The sequence below is a fragment of the Lontra canadensis genome, unplaced genomic scaffold (genome assembly GCF_010015895.1).
Source record: "Lontra canadensis isolate GAN:19392208 unplaced genomic scaffold, GSC_riverotter_1.0 scaffold40, whole genome shotgun sequence".
In the NCBI taxonomy this organism is placed as follows: Eukaryota; Metazoa; Chordata; class Mammalia; order Carnivora; family Mustelidae; genus Lontra; species Lontra canadensis.
In genome coordinates this window covers 9,118,450-9,137,112 of record NW_022631034.1, presented here as the reverse complement: position 1 = coordinate 9,137,112, position 18,663 = coordinate 9,118,450, and the positions used below count along the sequence as shown (strand labels likewise).

At 38.5% G+C, this 18,663-nt stretch overlaps 1 protein-coding gene and 1 pseudogene across 3 annotated transcripts in view; both read left to right on the top strand.

Moving 5' to 3' along the window:
* The first annotated feature begins 278 nt into the window (after window positions 1–278).
* The window catches only part of SLC44A5 (solute carrier family 44 member 5), a 393,104-nt gene continuing 374,719 nt past the window's right edge, over window positions 279–18,663 (top strand). For all 3 annotated transcript variants that reach the window (XM_032870125.1, XM_032870124.1, XM_032870123.1), the window contains exon 1: window positions 279–335. The gene's annotated coding sequence lies outside the window, so the exon portion shown is untranslated. The remainder of the gene's footprint in view (window positions 336–18,663) is intronic.
* LOC116875027 lies at window positions 11,478–11,947 on the top strand (annotated as a pseudogene).

Sequence of the window (18,663 nt, the reverse complement as noted above, 5' to 3'; positions counted from 1 at the left end):
ACATTTTAAAGCCCTCCATTGCCTTTTTCCAACTCCAAACTGTCTACTTCTTTGCCAAAGATTAATACTGAGAATATACTAAGAATTTTTGTTGGGTCAGGGCTTTGTTTAGTCCCCTCTGTCTCTTTCTTTGAACTCGAAGTCTCTCTTTTGAGCCTAGCAAGGCTGGTAGGACCTCAGGGATTATGTAACTAAGAATGGATCTGGCCCTTAGTGATACTGCAACATAATGTGTTTGTGACATCAGCTCTTTTTCATACTATTGAGAATCACAGTATGTTTGAGTTAGAAGAAATGCTCAGTGTCCACAGAGTTATTAGAAGAATGATAAAGCGGTGAGTGATGCTGCCACATATGAATAGTGTAGGTCTGTAAGGAATTTGATCAAGATTATTATTTATAAATATATATTCTGTATAAGCCAAGATTTATGTCTTGATTGTATATATGTGTGTGTTTGTGTGTGCATGTATACATACATGCATGCATATTATATATTATATGTACATGTGTACGTGTATAATTTCAAATTTGGTTAAGTTATTCTCTTTTTTTTTTTTAAAGATTTTATTTATTTATTTGACAGAGAGAGATCACAAGCAGGCAGAGGCAGGCAGAGAGAGAGGAGGAAGCAGGCTCCCTGCTGAGCAGAGAGCCCGATGCGGGGCTCGATCCCAGGACCCTGAGATCATGACCTGAGCCGAAGGCAGTGGCCTAACCCACTGAGCCACCCAGGCGCCCCTAGTTATTCTCTTTTTTTTTTAAAGGATTTTTCATGTATTTATTTGGGGAGAAAGAGAGCAAGAGAGTGAGCATGAATGGGGGAGGGGCATCTGGAGAGGGAAAAGTAGACTCCCTACTGAGGGCTGGATCCCAGGACCCTAAGATCCTGACCTGAGCCGAAATCGGATGCTTAGCCAACTGAGCCACCTAGGCGCTCCAAGTTTACTCTTTTTAAAAACATATTCTGTGTAAGACAGATCTATATCTAGCTCTATTTATATCTCTATCTTTATATGTTACATATATATTTACATATGTATGATAGAGCTCAGTTCCCAATTTATATTCATACTTCACTCTTTACATATGTGAATGAATATTATTTGCACTTTACATATGAAGAAATTGAGATACAAAGACATTAGGTGCTTTCCTGAGGTCTAGGAGTAAATTGTGTACTGTGGATAGAGACATAACCAAGTCCAGTGACTCTTTTTACTTTGTCTACATCCAGTATTTTAATATCTGTTCATTTCCCTCAAGGTTTATCAAATCTAATGTAGAAAGGTAGATCATGTTTTTTCCCTTCTGAATCAAGAGGATGATATATCTTCTTATACTTTCCTCAGAAGTGTCACAACTTTATTGCTTTTAAACTTAAAAATACATTGTTAATAAAAAAAATGCTCACAGATATAGGATGATATTGTATAATGGTTTATATTATATTATGTATTTTATATATAATGTTATATATATATATATATATATATATATAACATTATATTTTGCCTCTCCATCACTAGAGATGAAGAGGCAAAACAAGGTGAATAAATGATCACCCTTTTTGAAGTGGTATAAGCAGGAAAAGATGCATTCACGTCAACTCTAAGATGAATTGAGATTATTTTTTTATTTTTTAAAGATTTTATTTATTTATCTGACAGAGAGGGAGATCACAAGTAGGCAGAGAGGAAGGCAGAGAGAGGGGGAAGCAGGCTCCTCGCTGAGCAGAGAGCCCGATGTGGGACTTGATCCCAGGACCCTGAGATCATGACCTGAGCTGAAGGCAGAGGCTAACCCACTGAGCCACCCAGGCACCCCCGAATTGAGGTTATTTTGCTGTTCATGTGACAAACGATTTGACTGTTGTGGTAGCCAGCCTTCAAGATGGCCTCTAGGTCCTTTGTCTACTGGTATTCACACCCTTACATTTTTCCCTCTTACACTGAATCTGGGCTGACCTGTGTGACCAGTAAAGTATAGTAGAAAGCTACATTGTATGTAAAAGCATTGTAGCTTCTGCCTTGCTCTTGTGTATCTTTTGCTTTCCTATCTTGCTTACTCAGGGAAAACTAGCTGCTGTATTGTGAAAACATTCAAATATCCCTGTAGAAAGGCCCACTGTGGGAAGGAGCTTAGGCCTCCTGCTAAGAACCAGCACCAGCTTGCCAGCCATATGAGCGATCAACCTTGCAAACATACCCTCCATTCCAGTTAAGCCTTCAGTTGTCCATTGCCTCAGTCAACTGACTAAATTTTGTAAGAAACCCTAACCCAGAAATGCTCACTAAGCTGCTTCTGGATTCCTGTATCACAGAAACTGTGAGAGATAATAAACGGTTACTATTGTGTTAGGCCACTAAATTTTGGAGTAATTTGTTGCATAACATTAGATAATAATATATTTGTAATTTATTATTTTTGCATCTCTATCTTGGGAGATCGAGACCCTCTCAGGGGTATATATAAACATTAGGGGAGATGTATGTGGAAGAATATATATATTTTTTTAAAACGCTCCGCTACAATGGGATTAATTTACTTATTTTGACAGTTATCTTGAACCCTATCTGTCACTTTCAGTCTCTTAAGAATAAAAGGTTCACAATCTTTCTTACTAATCTCAGGCATGTCCTTGAATTTTAGCCATCTTTACTACTGTAGTGAATTGGACTGAAAACCTAAAATTCTCTTTTCCTGTTTTCCTGGAGTTTCTTTTAGCAGCCTGTCACTTTCCCATATTTTTTGATCCTCATCCCTAGCCCCTTTGTTTCTCTCAGTTTAGAAGGTACCTTCCAACCAGAAGCCCCACTGAACTAAAAATCATAGTGGTAAAGAGAACATAGAAGTCCTAAAATCCCCCAGACAGCCTGAGACTTCACAGCTAAAACTGAAAAGACAAAAAGTCTCTTAAAACCTATAATCTACCAGTAAAAAGGTCTCCAGTTATATTTGTCTACTCCTTCCTACCAAAGAATCCCTTCTCCCTCCCAGCCCAGCTAGTGCTTTGATGTGTAACCAGGAAAGTGAGAAAAAGGATAAAGAAAAAAAAAAAAAAAAGAAGGCTGCAATCTCTTCTATTTCAGGGTGGGATATTCATCCATTTTATTTCACTCATTCATTTGACAAATATTAGCTGAAGACGTACTCTGCGCTAGGTACAATTCTGAGGGACTTACCAGAGAAGAAAATGGAGGCTTTTTTGAGGTTTCCATTCTACATGGGGAAGACAGATAACGAATAATAAACACTAATAAGAAAATCGTTGATATTAAAAATTGAAAAATGTTGTGAAAAAATGTAGAGCACGGTGAGGAGGATTTGGAACGCTGTTATGGGATGATGGAAAAGATCAGTTGTGGGTAGTAATAGGATGCTTAGGGTAGACCTAATTGAGAGGTAATGTTGGAGAAGGTTAAGTAGTTACTCATGGCAGGGGAATAACCTTCTAGATAAACAGAGAGCAGGTTGGGTGAATTTACAAAAGAGAATAGAAATAGGAAAGGGGATCAGGAAGCTGAGGGAGGACCAGCTTCCATTAGGCCCTTTAGACACTTTAAAGGACTTTACCTTGGGGGTGCCTGGTTGGCTCAGTCAGTGGAGCCCTCTTGATCTTGGGGTCATGAGTTCAAGCCCCACACTGGGTAGAGAGATTACTTAAAAAAAATCACTAGCTTATTAATAAAGTGAAATAAAGGTCTTTGACTTTAACCTTGAAGGTTTTTAACAGGTTTTTAGCAGAAGAGTAATATGATATGACTTACATTTTATTTTTTATTAAAGATTTATTTATTTTAGAGAGAGTGTGAGCATGACTGGGTGAGGAAGAGAGAATCTTGAGCAGTCTCCATGTCCAGTGGAGTGCCCACCACCACTGTGGGGCTCAGTGTCAGGATGCCAAGATCATGACCTGAGCCCAAACCAAGAACCTGCTGCCCAACCAACTGCGCCACCCAGCTGTCCCATGACTTACCTCTTAAAAGAATTGTTGTGGCTACTGTGTTGAGAGTGTCCTATAGGTGCAAGGAGAGAAACCAGAAGACCAGTAAGGTGTTTGCAGTATTTCAGTTGAGAGATGCTGGTGGCATCCATTAGGGTGAAAGCACGAGACATGAGAAATGCAAGGATAACCGAATGTATTCTGGAGGTGAAGCTTATATGGTTTTCGGAACTAACGGTGTGTGGAGGGTGAGAGAAAGATAGGCATCATGGATGACTGCACGGTTTTTGGCTTGAGTGACTAATAGGATGGAGTTGCCATCAGTGATATTAGAAAATTGTGGATGGGGCAAGGTTAGGGGAAAGATTGGGGGTTCAATTTTAGACATACTTGGGTTTGAAACATTTATTTGATATTCAAGTGGAGGTGACAAATAGGAAGTTGGATATATGAGTCTGGAGTCTGGGAGAGGGGCAGTTTGGGAGTCATCAGAACATAGGTGGTATTTAAGGCCGCAGACTGGATGACTCACTGGGAAATGAGTGCGGACTGAGATAAATGACCTGAGCCCAGGCTTGCTGCGTTATGAAGAGGACAGGGAGAAGAGGAGGAAACCGGTAAAGGAGATTGAAAATCAGTAACTAGTGAGTAAGGGGGAAATCAAGAGAGTGTGCGGTCCTGGGGCTAAGGGGGAAAGCGTGGGAAAGAAGAGGAATAATCAGCTGCATTCAATGCTGTCCATAGGTGAAGTAAGATGAGGCGGACTTAGAAATGGCCACTGAATTTATTAATGTGAAGGCGACTGCAAACCCTGACAAGGGTGGTTTCACTGTGGTGGCAGTGATGGTCTGAAGGGACCAGGTTCCCAGAGATGGGAGGAGGATTAGAGAAGCTTTGTTCGCTCTTTTGAAGGGTGTTGTTGCAAAAGGGGCAAAGCAGAGGTGCTGCGGCTGGGGGTGGGAGGAGAAGAGAATTTGATTTTTTTGAGATGGGAGAAATAATAGGTTTCGTTCCTTGTTGTGTGTTACTCTTTGCTTTTTGAGATGGTCTTTAACCTCTCTTTTACTATTTTACATTTTGGCTGCTTTTTTGACAGTTTCCTGGGTAGGTAAGGAAGAGTTCGTGTAGAATGAATTTCTATCACTGAGTTATGTTTCTTTTTATCTTTATTTCTTTAAATATAGTAAATATAGCACTAAAAGAGGTGTATAAATGGACCTCTAGGCAAACTATTTAAAAAAATATGCCACAATAGGAGAAAGTTGCCAGGAGAGAACGGTTTACTAGACATCATGTTTCTGCTGTCGTAGTCCATTCTCCCAGGTGAAAAACTCAAAAGAACTAAAGAAAAAATAAAAAATACACTGGAGTCACTTTTGTAGTGTCTGGAGGCTGTCTTGTAGTGTCATGACTGGGGTAGTGGTATTGGGATCTAGTGCGTCGACACCAGAGAGGCTAGTAAACATTCCAGAACGCTCAGGACAGTCCCTACAGCAAAGAATGACCTGGTTTGAATTGTCAATAGCACGGAGGTTGAGAATTTCCGGGCTAGCCCCATTATTTTTCCATTCTTCCAGAGGGGAGCTAGGAAGCTATTTCTGAAAAAGGAATCCAAAACAGTTGGCTTTACCTATCTCATTATTCTGTTTAGACGAGGCACAACTTTTTAACAATTAGTGTTCAAAATAACATTTCTCTCTTTGCTTTGCTTTCTCTTTGCCCCCTCCTTTCTCCCTCCGTCTGTTGGTTGCTATTGCATCTTACGGTTTTTCAATAAACTTACATTGTTTCTCATTAAGGTTCGTGATATTAGAGGAACATTAAAGTCACAGTTAAAAAATCCCTAGTTCAGGGGCGCCTGGGTGGCCTCTGCCTTTGGCTCAGGTCGTGATCTCAGGGTCCTGGGATCTAGCCCCGCATAGGGCTCTCTGCTCAGTGGGGAGCCTGCTTCCTCCTCTCTCTCTCTCTCTGCCTGCCTCTCTGCATACTTACGATCTCTGTCTGTCAACTGAATAAATAAAAATATTAAAAAATAATCCCTAATTCAGTTGAGGTACCACAATTTCACATTGTTGATTCCTGTTCTGCATCTGTCTGAATATTTAGTGAAAGAAAGGATCAAGAACACAATGTTTTGTTAAGCTCTGGCTCTATCTCTCTTTAATGTGAAAGGATGAGTAGCCCCCAAACTACTTTCTGTGGCTTCTTTTGGCCATTAGGACTTTAGCGGAGAGCTGCACTCTTACTAACCCTATCATGTAAAGAACACCAGTCAGGACTGGTCCTAAGTGCTTGAGCAATTTTCCTGTAGGAACAAAACTAATATAATACTATATGTTAATTATACTGGAATTTAAAAAAATAATAAAAATAAAAAGATTAAAAAAAGAATTGCCATATTCAGTGCAATTTTTTCAAAATCCAGTTTTATAAGAAGCAATTTAAAATTTGTGCATTTTAAGAACTTGAAGGATGGATTTTTTGGTGTATTTTGTAGATCATTTGCCTATGTTTCAGTATTCAAATCACGAGAGGAAAAAAAAGATTTTGTAACTGACAGTAAAATTTTATTATTTTTTTAGAACTTAAAAAAAAAGATCATATTTATTTATTTATTTGTCAGAGAGAGAGAAAGAGAGAGAGCATGCTCAAGGCAAGCAGGCAGAGTAGCAGGCAGAGGCAGAGAGAGAAGCAGGCTCCCTGCTGAGCAAGGAGCCTAATGGGGGACTCGATCCCAGGACCCTGGGATCATGACCTGACCTCGCTTAACCAACTGAGCCACCCAGGCATCCTGACAGTAAAGTTTTATTAAAAATTTATTGTCACTCCAGGTTTGCCTTACAAAGAACTCAAAAGTCATTTTAAAGTTAGGCTATGATCGTGTATATTTTGTAAATAGTTGAAAAATACCCAAAGTCACAAAATGAAAAAAATACTATAAGACATCCTTAATGGACATTAATACTACACAATTTCAAGTATTAACGGTATTTTTCAGTTTGAATTAAATTCTTTTTTCTTTTTATTCACTGTTTTCAGCCTCTTATTCACAGTTCTTTTGTTTGGCTGCACAAGAAAGTCATCACATTCTTTTCCCATGGCAATGACATTGATTCTGCTGACCTAACACCTTTACTATAGTGCAAGAGTACCAGTGACTAAAGAAGAACCATTAAGTCGTGAAAAATTTTTTTTTGGTCATAAGTATATGTGTCCAGAGGTATCTTAGCTCTATGGGGGTAGGACAGACTTGTAGTTAAAAAGAATAGAGTTGGAATCTACCTCTTCCCTCATCCTTCTTAACCACTACAAAGCCTTACATTGAAATGTATACTTAGTGAAACTTCATGGAAACTCTGCATTGAATTGTTATCACACTTCCCACACATTAAACTTTTATTTAGTAATCTATAGAAACAACATGCAGACAAAAGGAGGACATATACTTCACTTGCCTAATTCTAAAATAAACACTCCTTATGTTTTAACCTCTGTAGATTCTCACTGCTTGGTTCTGAATTAATGCCCTAGGTATGATAAAGAATAAGCAAAGTTATAGATTATACACAAGTTTGTGTGGGTTCAAGAGAGGCATGTAACCTGTTTAACCTACTTGGGAAGCACAGTTTTCAAGTTTTTGGCAGCACTAAATGCTGCCAAATATACCTTAGAAACAACTTTTTTTTTTTTTAAATTTTATTTATTCGACACAGAGAGAGACAGTGAGAGAGGGAACACAAGCAGGGGGAGTGGGAGAGGACGAAGCAGGCTTCCAAATGCTGAGCAGGGAGCCTGATGCGGGGCTCTATCCCAGGACCCTGGGATCATGACCTGAGCTGAAGGCAGATGCTCAATGACTGAGCCCCTCAGGCACCCCGAAACAACTTTCTAAAGGAAGTCTTCGAGGAATTTCAATGGGCATTTTTAAAGCTAATTGCTTATATTAAAAAGATTGAAATATCTTTTGAGTATTTCGAATTTTTGTGAGTCTAGACGTCTTTCCTGTAGTTGGTCCTGTTTAATGAGGTTTTACGCTGTATCCTGTATTTCTGAAAAAAGAGGTTTTTAATGTATTAAAGCAGAAAAATCATCTAGAGAATTGCCATTGTTAAACTAGTGGTTCAATAATCAAGTCTTTGATTACTGGAGGTCTCTTTATGAAGGATTTCCTGAATAAACATGCAGTCCTTTGATTCCTGTAGATATGCTAAAACTTTTTCTTGGAGTCAGCCAGACCCTGAAATAGCTCTTTACCCAGCTTGGGCTATTTTGGCCCCCACAGACGTGCTTTTGCTGATTTGTGCTTAGCTGTTGTAACATTGACTGACATTGAGATACTTGACATCATATTAAGCTTGCAGGTGTTATTTCTTGTGCTGATCACTATTTCACAAAGTATCTGTGTTATGAGTACCTGATGGAGAAGTTTCTCAGAGAAGCCACTAGCTAACAGTGGATAAACAGAATTCATGGCGTCTCCTACTATGGGTAGACAGCTAGGAAGCTCAGAATTGAGTCTGAGAGTTCACTCAAATCTTGTAAATCAGACATTTGTGGATTTATTTTGTTTCTCATCATCTCTATATACTTTGTTTTGTTGAATTGTAGGTATTTCTAAAACTATTTTAAATCGTCTTCAAAACGAGAGGAATTATAAACAAATTAATATTGGCTGAAACTAAATCCATGGAAGTTAACTGATCTATTTAGTTATAAACGAGTAATTTGCAGAGCCTGCATTTAAACCTAGATAAAAACCCCAAATAATTTTGTACGTACAATAGAACACTAAAAAGGTTTTATGAAACCATCCTACTGTCCTAACCCCCATTTTTTTTTTTCATCTAGTCTTTGTTCATGTATAGTTCTCCATAGCTGTGATTTTATTTTATGGCATTTTTATCCACTTGGTTTCACAAGCTGAGAATCTGAAGTTATCCTTGATTCTTTTTCCATGCCCCTGCTTAGCCCTGATCCAGTCAGTCACTACTATCGATCCTAAGCATCTACTTCTCTCTAATTCCAATGTACAATTGAGTACTCATCATTTCTAGTATGGATTGAACCACCTGTACACTAACAGATCTTCTTGCATTAGACTTTCATCACCTACAATTAATTTTTTTCACTCTATTGCAAATCTTGTACTCCTACAAGGCAAATCTGATCACTTCACATCCTTAAAATCCTTAAAATGGCTCTCCATTACCACCCCAGTGTAAAAATCAAAATTTCACAACAAGGCACACAAGGCTCTCCAGGATCTGACCACAATTACCTTTTCTGCTTCATCTTCCACCACCTCCCACATCTATCCTAAGTTTAATGATCCTACCATTCTAACACTGGGGACCACACACATCCTTTTATGCTTCTCTGTCTTTCTGATACTGGATTTTTTGGTTATGGTGAAAATCCCTTTTTATCTTTCAAGCCTCAACACGAATGTCCCTACAGTCTCTGTGAAACTTTCCCCATCTTCCCCTCTGGCACTCCTGCCCTGCCCCTACCCTACAGGCTGAGTTAAGCACTTCCTCTTTGGGGCTCCTGGACTTGCACATGCTTCTATTAGTGCTCTGAGATGATTTAAATTTTAGAGTCCATCTCCTTTCTCAGTCCTTCTGTGGGTCTTCAGTTTTGCAATTGCAACTGCTCTGAAGCAAAAGGAACCAAAAAATCTGACAAAATCAGTCAGCACCTTAACAACCCAGGATCCAAACAGCGCCCGTGCCATAGCTGACCCCTGCCTCCCACTGTTCTGGTGACACCATCAGGCAGTTTCAGGCCAGCCAGTCTGTGCTTGGTGCCTGAAAGAACAGCACCCTTTCCCAAGCCAGTCGTCTGGAAGCATTCTGCTCTTTGCTAGGGCTGCTTTCTGTCTTTCTGTATCTTGACTTAGTTCTCTTGGATCAAACCTGGCTTTGTGTAGGTTGTCATGTGCCCCAACTTGGACCTGCATTTTACTGGATTGCAGCAAAGGACGGCTGCCTTGCACTGCTTGGGGTTTACATGTGCCCGTTTGCTATCCACTTCTTTAGGGCCCTCCATAGATGTCCACGACTAGGCTGTGAGCTCCTTGAGGGTTCTTATTGTGTGATATTTATCCTATAATCCAAAATGTCTGGTATAACTCTGGGCATGTCACAAATACTAAATGACTATAACATTGAATAAATCAAACATACATATTTCTCTATATTTTTACATAGTCTTCATAATTTTGATGGTTTAATGATAATCAGTAGCATAACTAACATATATAACATATATAACTGAATATATATATATATATAAAACATATATAACTGAATTTTCCAGGTTTTCTCTGTGTATACAATGTTTTAATAAACATCTGTCTGTGTGTATATGTGTGTATGCATTTACCGTGTTGAACTATCTCTTTAGATTTAAGAGACTCAGTAGCATCTGAGTCTAAAAGTTAATGTGGCCCATTAAAGGGAAAGTGAATTTGTTATTGATGTATCTAGGGAATTGTACTGATTGGATAGTACAAAATCCGATGTTATCTCCAAATTGTGACAGTATTATCTTGTAGTAATGTTATAAATTAGAAAGTTAGCTAGAAAATTATTCCAAAGTCTGATATGAAATAATAGCTCAAGTTCTAACAAAAAGGTACAGAAGAAAGTGATGCTAAATCATCTTCCTTTAACTAGAACTCCTATGGTTTTTATATTCATTTTTCTTTTTGTCCTATTCTTCCTTTATTGACAGTACATTTTCACATGAAAATGAAATTAAACCGTAAACTTCTTTTTTATTTTCAAATTATGCTGCCCAGCATATGCTCATTTTTTAAAAAAAGATTTTTATTTACTTATTTGACAGAGAGATAGAGAGCACAAGTAGGCAGAGAGGCAGGCAGAGGGAGAGGGAGAAGCGGATTCTCTGCTGAGCAGGGAGCCCAATGAGGGACTTGATCCCAGGATCCTGGGATCATGACCCAAGCTGAAGGCAGCTGCTCAACCAACTGAGCCACCCAGGCACCCCTAAAGTATAAACTTCTTAAAGTAGAGACTACTAAATTTTTATTTTGATGCCTAACACTTAGTAAGTGTTCAATAATAATTAGGTGAATGAATATATGAGTGAATTTTAGGATGTAGTTCTTTTGCAGTGAATGGAATAGAGCACTTATGCCTGCTTCTAAACTGAGACCCACAGACAGAGCTCAGAGCAGGTATTCCTTCTTCCCATAGTAGGAAGAGTTCCCCACACTATGTCTGAATAATCCATAATGTGAATCTATTTCTGGAAAATAGGGAGCTGTTACTGTTTGTCTGTCTTTCTTTCTATTTTATTTATTTGAGAGAGAAAGAGAGGACATGAGCAGGGGGAAGGGCAGAGGCAGAGGGAGAAGCAGACTCCTTTGTTGAACATGGAGCCCTATGAGGGGCTCATCCCAGGACCCCTCAGATCATGACCTGAGCCAAAGGCAGTTGCTTAACTGACTGAGCCACCCAGGTGCCCCTACTCTTTTTATTCCTTTAAGACTTAAAAGAGGGAGAAGATGGCGCCAAAAGCTAAGAAGGAAGCCCCTGCCCCTCCCAAAGCCGAAGCCAAAGCAAAGGCTTTGAAGGCCAAGAAAGCGGTGCTGAAAGGTGTCCACAGTCACAAAAAAAAGAAGATCCTCAAATCACCTATGTTCCGACGACCCAAGACTCTGCGTCTCCGAAGGCAGCCCAAATACCCTCGAAAGAGCGCCCCCAGGAGAAACAAGCTTGATCACTATGCCATCATCAAGTTCCCCCTGACTACTGAGTCAGCCATGAAGAAAATAGAAGACAACAACACACTTGTGTTCATTGTGGATGTCAAGGCCAAAAAGCACCAGATCAAACAGGCTGTGAAGAAGCTCTATGACATTGATGTAGCCAAGGTCAACACCTTAATCAGGCCTGATGGAGAGAAGAAGGCATACGTTCGGCTGGCCCCTGACTATGATGCTTGGATGTTGCCAACAAAATTGGGATCATCTAAACTGAGTCCAGCTGGCTAAATCTAAATACAATTTTTTCATGATAAAAAAAAAAAAAAGACTTAAAAGAGGGAACTATTGAACTCATCTGCAGAAAAACTTATTGCAGAAAAAGTTGGTTTCATGATCTACAGGGAATAAATAACTTCTGGGCCAGGGCCTTTGAGATGTTTTTGAAACACTGAAGTCAGGTATGCTTAGACAGAAAAATTCTGATTTAAAAATATAGGCAGTGGGATGAGAGTGGTGAACAAGGCATAAAAGGCTGCCCTTAGGCAGTATCTTTTCCAGAGGATATATCACTGTCACCTAGAGATACTCTTCAGTTTCTAATAAATGACTTTTCCACATTTGGAGTCTTTAAATCCCATTACACTGGAATTATTTTTGAAATACCTGGAGAGATATTTTTTTCTCTTCCCTCCCTCTCATCCTCCCTCCCTTCTTTCCTTCCTTCCTTTGGTATAATTATTTTCTTATTTTGGGTTAGTCTTGGTTAATAAAAAGTAATTTATTGAAAATGGTTTCATTAAAAACCACAGCTATTTAATACCAAGTATAATTTTAAGGATTGTCAAATTAATTTATCTATTTGTATTTAACTATATATGTTTTGGTAAGATCTGGAGCTAAATATTATATCTTGAAAAACTAACTTGATATGAAGGTTGTTATTATTTAACATTGTGGTTTTAATCTTTCTTTTCTTATTAATATGATTTAAAAGAAAAGGGTAGCATATGCCCTGCCTATCTCCGTTGCCTTGTTAGCTCTCTTCCAAGGTATGAAACCTTTTAATTGTTAACTCATTAATCTTTAGGAGGGAGAGAAAATTTGTAGATAGTATTTTCCCCATTTCTAAAGATAAGAAAGCACCTTCACCAAAGAATTTTTGTTGCTTATTATCAATTTACATATCACTGTATGATTTCATTATAACTTTGAATGTCAGTTTACTTGTGACATATGGACAGTTTTTAAAAAGGTTCACCTGCAAATGGGATATTATTAATACTGAGGTTCAACTTTCCTAACTTTTAATCTTATTATTTTTCTACTCTGTAGATAGTCAGATATTATGATACAAATGAAATTCTTTTAACATTTCATTTGAAGACACTAATGACATTTGGATCTGACTTAGACATTCTTATGCTATATTTAAACATGTTCTTTTTTTTCCTTTTAGAACTTCATTTTTCATTTCAGTTTTTTAAAAGCTGATGTATTTCCATTTGTGAGGTCAGTTTTTCTTACCTTCTTTAATATTGATTGTGAAATTCATATGACTAGGGCTCAACATATTTTTAAAATAATGTACCTTGAAATACTCATCAATATTAAAGTCTAAAATTTTAAGATAGTTTTCAATCAATTTCTGATTAGCAAGTTATGATATGTAGTTAGAGATCATTAGAGTTAAAACTCAAGGCTGTGTTAAAAATGGAAGATTTTACCAATGGGTTAGCTTAACTTCATTTTGGATAAATAAACTTTGGCTCAGAGAGGTTAAGATTACTTTCCCAAGTTACACAGCCAGAATTTAGGCAAGTCTATATTAAAATGACTTTAGTTCAATGTTGCTTTCACCACGTGCTCTGGAATTGGCTCTATTGTCTGTAGATGACATGGCAGGTGGGGCAACAGAGGTCTTTCATTTATGGACTGGAATTAGAGTGGTGTGTGTGCATGTGTGCGTGCACATGTACACATAATACAAGAAAGTAGAAAAAAGGTGCTTTAATTCTGCTTACTCATGCTTTAAGTCCTTCTATACCTCCTTAGGCTTTCACTTGTCACAGCATTTATCAAACCATTTTAATTGTATGTATTGTTGAGGAAATAAGAAAAACATTATGGAGTCGATATGGGGATCAGATATCTTATTCTAGAAAGAACAATCCCACATCTCAGGGTCCTGGGATCAAGCCCCATGTTAGGCTCCCAGCTCCACAGAGAGTCTGCTTCTCCCTCTGACCCTTCTCCCCTCTCATGCTATGTCTCACTGTCTCTCTCTTAAATAAATGAATAAAATCTTAAAAAAAAAAAAAAAAAGAACTGAGCCACATAGCTGAATGAAGAAAAAAGTCATAAAAATAAGTTAATTATCAAAACACTATCTGAAGGGAAGGGCTCTCCTGACACAGGCCATCATCTTGCCTCAGTACAGAAAGTGAGCTATCAGAGGTGAAGCAACTACTGATGAGGTTCAGATTAGATAATAGACCAGGTGGCCAAGAGTAAAGAAGGAAATCTTAAAAAAGAGTGTTTGGCTCAGAGTGAGACTATTTTTTTTTTTTTTTCCTAATCTACCACTAACTAACTTTGTGATAGAGCCCCAGGTTACAAAGTCTGTTGGTAAAACAAACTGTTATATGCTTGCCAATTGTTGCTATTGGTATTATTTCTTTGTTTTAAGGCCAAACTTTTGTTTAGGAGGGTGGTAGGAGAGTTTACCTCCTTTGAGAACCTCTGCTCTAATGAAAGAGGTATGACAGGGAGATGGTTGTCTATATACCTCTAAACTTTCCCGTGGGGTTACCATGAGACTACAATTAAAAAAAAATAATCACAAAATTACTCTATTCCAAGTGAGTTTCCATTCATTCATTCATTAAGCATTTTATTGAGTGTCTGCAGGCACTGTGCTGGCCTCTGAGGGTACATAGATAAGTAGGACCTGATCTCTACCTCCAAGGACCTTGCTGTCTACTAAATGGAAAAAGTAATGCTTTACGAGTTCATTTCCATACAAAGCTAAGTGCAACGACACTTGGCAAATTGATACAAATTGCAATGGGACTGCAAAGATGTGATCTTCCCATTCACCCTAGGAGTCTTCTGAGGCTTCGTTGAGAAAGGTGTCATCATATAAGACTGTATTTCAGATCATCAAACAGAGTTAAATTCGCTGACATTGAAACTATAAAATTTTGATACTGTATTTCCTGTCTATTGTTTGTTTTCATTTTATATGGACATAATTTTTGGATGTGATTAATGTTTCTCTAACGCAGTATTTTCTCCAAGTGTCATGACTTGGAACAGCTGCATCAGTGGCATCTGGGAACTAGCTAGAAATGCAAATTCTTGGGTCCCACCTCAAGCCTACTGAATTGGAAACTCTAGGGGAAGGACCCAGCAATCTGTTCTTACACGTTACCTGACATCCCACTAGACTCACGCCAAAGTTTGAGAAGCACTGCTTTAATAATTCACTGTTTATCTCTTATATGTTATATAAAACATTTTTATAAATATGCATAAAATAATGTTTTTAAAAGCAGGATATGATCTATATACTTATATGAATTAAGTATGTGTTCTTAATTAAGTATCTATATGCATCTCCTCATTTAATCTTCACAATAGCTCTGAGAAGCTTAGTGGCTCTCACTTCTGGGTTACTTTCCAAATACGTGTGAAGCATACAAGTACTATTTGTCTAGACCTTGCCTCAGACCTACTGAGTCAGAGACTAGAGTTCCTCATTTGTGCTGTTATTGAGAATCACTGAAGTAGGTATTCTTACTGTATATTTTGCATACATGAAAATTGAGGTTTGGAGATGACTCACAATTTGACTGGAGTTCTGACATAGGATGAGGTTGAACAAATATTTCATTATTTGCTCAGCAAATACCTACTGACCTTGAATGATTACTGAGACTGTCTGACTCCAAGGACTGTGCTACTAGTCATTCAAGTAAATTCTTCTTATGTGATCTAACAGAAAAAAAAATTTTTTTTTGAGAGAGAGAAAGCTAATATTTGCAAAGTGGTTTACAGTTCCATAACAAAGCATCCCACTGTTGTTATTATTGCTGTTATAAATTGGAAACCAAGGCTGAGTAAGAGTAAGTGATTTGCCTAAAATTATGCAGCCAGTAAGTCTCGAGGCCAAGAGTGTGAATGTGGATTTTCTGAGTCTGGATTTCAGCTTTTTCCCAATTCTACTTAATGGCAATTTTATGTGCAAAATTAGAATAAGGAAGCTAGTTACATGATATTTACAGGATAGTTTACTTTCCTGATCACGAAGTTTATTTAGGAATTGTAAACAAAATAAGACTAATGTAGTGTTTATAGTTGGATTTTATTTTCCCAAATCTTAAGGAAAACATTTGTGAATCATCCGTTTTCTAAATATGAAGACTGTAGCTTTTTTTTTTTTTTTAATATTTTATTTGTTTATTTGACAGAGAGCTAGAGAGAGAGCACAAGTAAGCAGAGCGACAGGGAGAGGGGGAGAGAAGCAGGCTCTCTGCTGAGCAGGGAGCCTGATCCCCAGCCTGGAATCATGACCCCAGCTGAAGGCAGCCGCTTAACCAACTGAGCCACCCGGGCGCCCCAAGACTGTAGCTTTTTAAGTTTACTAGTAGATATACTGATAGTGTCCTAAGTCATTGCTAATGCAGGATACATTTGTCAATTTTATTATGGTCCAGATTTTTTATTTTAGTTGATAGATACCTGGGCTAGTTTATTAATGTAGCGACTGAAGCAGATGGGTTTATTTACACCAGGAAGAATGTAATTAGGATAATGTGCTGCTCTTTCTATCGACCTTTTAATCACCTTTGCCTTATGCCCTTTCCACCCGGGCTAAATCACAAAACAGTTCAATAAAAGGGCAGTTTCTAAAGGAACAGAGCCATTTCGAGTGAGGGCCTTCAGCCTCTTATTTTGGATTTCTCCTTTCGAGGCAGTTGGGTGGCAATTCAGAAAGACAACGTCATAACATAGTTTTGTTTGAAATCACTTTACATCTACAACAACATAAGGAATGGTAGATGTTCTGTTGTTTTAAATACTTGAAAATGCAAAACTTAGGACACTGGGTGAGTTACCTCCATACTTCAAAAAAGAGGTGCTAGACACAACCCCATAGGAATTAACTGAAAAGGGGTTAGATCACCAATCTGGGTATCTGTCTCTGGTCTATTCAGAAGAGAGTTTCATTTAAGATCCTTGGAAGGGAACTCATAGGGATTGAAAGCAATGTGGCATTTCTTTTTCTTCTCTTACAGGGAGGGAAGGGAGATGTTTCCCTCAGCCTCAACTCAAGTGTTGGGGAATGCAAGAGTATTGCTTTTATTTTTTTTTAAATTTTTAAAAATTTTTAAAAAGATTTTATTTATTTATTTGAGAGAGAGAGAGAGATCACAAGTAGGCAGAGAGGTGGGGGGGGGTAGGAAAAAGGCTCCCTGCTGAGCAGAGAGCCCGATGCAGGGCTCCATCCCAGGATCCTGAGATCATGACCTAAGCCGAAGGCAGAGGCTTTAACCCACTGAGCCACCAAGGCACCCAAGAGTATTGCTCTTAAAAGTTACGGTGGGGGAGTGCGTCCTGGACAGCTCAGTTGGTTAAGCATCTGCCTTTGGCTCAGGTCACAATCCCAGGCTGGGGCTTCCAGCTTGGTGAGGAGCCTGCTTCTCCTTCTCCCTCTGCTGTTCCCCCTTGCTTGCGCTTTCTCTCTCTCAGAGTTATCTATGAAATGGTGGGTTGACATCTCAGGCTCTGGCTCAAAATGGTAGAGACTAGAGGACTTTCCCCATGCCTCTACATTAGCAGAGTGTGAGCATTTTCTTGAGAGAATCTGACATGTGGACCCCCATAATTTGGAGCAAAGTATGATCATAACAGCTTTCAGCTTCTCCTCTAGGGAAGACTAAAGATAGGAAACAAAATAGAGCTGCCCTTAACTGAAGAGCCAGGAGGAAGGGGTCAGCAGTTTCTAAAACTGCACTAATATTATAATTCCTGTGAGCCAAGCGAACCCGATCAAAGAGGGCTGCTTACAGTGGCAAAGCAGAGAGAGGCTGGATATAACAGGTCAGTTGAAGAGTTCACTGTTGCAGGAAACATGTAGACCATATAACCTTGTTGAGTATCTTCCAACTCCACAGACGTGTCTTGTGAGATCCTATATTTGGAAGACAATCATGCAGGATGCATTAATAGTCAAATAATAACTGCAGACAATACTTTAGTTTTTGATGCTGCATCTCTCAGGATCTGGAAATGAATGGAGCAAGGGTGGGGGTGAGGTGAGGAAGGAAGAAAGGAGCATAAAAGAACAGAGCAGAGCCCTCTTCCTTATCTTCCTACTGCTTCTCTTCCCACACACCAGGAGCCATTTCTGAATTGGAGGGAAGGGAGAAGCTCTAACTCTTCTATGAGATTAATGCTTTGATTTAGACAAGACCAATCTTTTTAAAAATACCTGCTAGTGAAACTATTATGAAAAGATTTCTGAAAGGGATGCTGTCAAGAGTAGAGGAAGGGAGACCAGATAGAGAGTGTTTGGATGAAGTGATGAGAGAAAAATGAAGCTCTTTCTTGATCACTGCTCCATCTGGTTCATGAAATAATGGATAATGAAGGTCCTCTTTCTCTCACCGATAGCTTATAAGGAAAAGAAAAAGATGGAAGAGGATTCTGCTTTCTGAATTATAAACAATTTAGAATGTATAGGAACACTTCATTTAAATGAGAGGCTGACTTAGATCATTTCCACGATACCTTCAAACTTCAAAAATCCATACCTTTTTGGTGTGTGGTGTGTCTGTGTGTGTGACTTTTTAATGGGTTGTGGCCAAGAATAATTTTTCAGCTCCAAGTATGCTTTTGTATATAAGTGGAGCACAAATATTATTTTTGGAATACTGTCTACTTTTCCTGTATGGTTATATCCCATATACATCATTTTTATGAG